Here is a 1,777-nt window from a genome sequence, read left to right on the forward strand (position 1 = left end):
GCCATTGGCCTGATCCAACGTTGGCTTCTCTTATGTTCTTATGGTCTTAACCTCACTAACGGCAGCCTTCCAGGTCCTTGAGCAGAGAAAGTCTTCCCCGACTTCTGCTGCCTGAAATCCCTTCAATGGGGGATGCTTTCTACCTACGAAATACGTGCTCCGCTGAAAAGCAGACGCTCCCTACTAGAATAAACAAACGAGTTGGAAAACTGATCCATCTAGTGGAGGAGGACTGTTTCGATAGCAGTGGCTCTTTGGGGTTTCAAGCGGAGAAAGAACAGCCATGTTCGAGTCCAGGAGCACCACAGAAACCAACAAGATTTTTTTTTGGGGGGGGGGATAAGCTTTCAGGAGCTGTGGTGGCTCAGTGGTTAAGGCGCTGAACTGTAGGCTGGAAGGTCGGTAGTTCAGCAGTTCAAGATCCGAGTGCGGCATGATGGAGTGAGCTCCCGTCCCTGGTGCGCCTCGGCGTCCCGTCATGCTGGCCACATGACCACGGAAACGTCTTCGGACAGTGCCAGCTCTTCGGCTTGGAAACGGAGATGAGCACCGCAACCCTAGAGTCAGATTCGACTGGCTTTTGAGCAAGGGAAACCTTTACTATAAGCTTTCAAGAGTCAAAGCTCCTTTTGTCAGCTACAAGCCGAGAAAGGTCTTCCTCTCTTACCTGCCCTTTGAGGTTCTCTGGCTCCAGAGGCCTGACCCTGAATGCGGAATGTCCGACACACAAATTGGGCTCTGCTGCTGAGGGCCCCCCCATCACACACAGAAATGCAGCAGTTGACGTTTTTCCAGGTGTTGCCCTGTGTCACCTTCTACAGCATCTCTAAAGGTTATGGACTATGACTGTGAAGCTGGGCTGTGCAAAGAGTGTGCCATGAACGGTAGCTGTGTGGAAGTGCCAACCTGCTGGACAGACACAGGCGTGTGCCCAGACGAAGGGGCACCTTGTTCTGAAGCAACGTGCCTAACCAGATGTGGGCCCACGGAAGACCCGATGCCTCTCGCTCCGGAACCTCTGCAGCCAGATGCCAGAAGGCAAGCCAGCCTCCCTGACCCTGCTGACACACAAAGCCAGCAGCAGTTCACCGAAGAGGAACTTGGGCATTCCTTCCCAGACGCCACGGAAAGCTTTCTTCTCCATCACGCTGGCACCTTCCCCTCTCCCCCACCTCTGCATATTGACATCTCCAGGTGAAGCACGTAGGCGACTTCTGCCTCAACAAAGAACACCTTCCATGATAGGATTAGGGAGCTGTCATGTCTTCCAGCTAACTCAGCTGTTTACCATTGGATTTAACAGCAAGTACTGGCCATGGAGTTGGGGCATTAAGAACATAATAACATAAGAGAAGCCAATGTTGGATCAGGCCAATGGCCCATCTAGTCCAACACTTTGTGTCACACAGTGGCCAGAAATACCAGGTGCCATCAGGAGGTCCACCAGTGGGGCCAGGACACTAGAAGCCCTCCCACTGTCACACGCCCCCCCCCCAAGCACCAAGAATACAGAGCATCACTTGCCCCAGACCGAGAGTTCCTATCTGTACCTTGTGGCTAATAGCCACTGATGGAACTCTGCTCCATATGCTTATCTAATTCCCTCTTGAAGCTGTCCATGCTTGTAGCTGCTACCACCTGCCGTGGCAGTGAATTCCATGTGTTAATCACTCTTTGGGTGAAGAAGGACTTCCTTTTATCTGTCCTAATCCAACTGCTCAGCAATTTCATGGAGTGCCCACGAGTTCTTGTATTGTCAGAAAGGGAGAAAAGTACT

This window comes from Gekko japonicus, unplaced genomic scaffold (assembly GCF_001447785.1).
Source record: "Gekko japonicus isolate JY-2015 unplaced genomic scaffold, Gekko_japonicus_V1.1 scaffold2148, whole genome shotgun sequence".
Taxonomy (NCBI): domain Eukaryota; kingdom Metazoa; phylum Chordata; class Lepidosauria; order Squamata; family Gekkonidae; genus Gekko; species Gekko japonicus.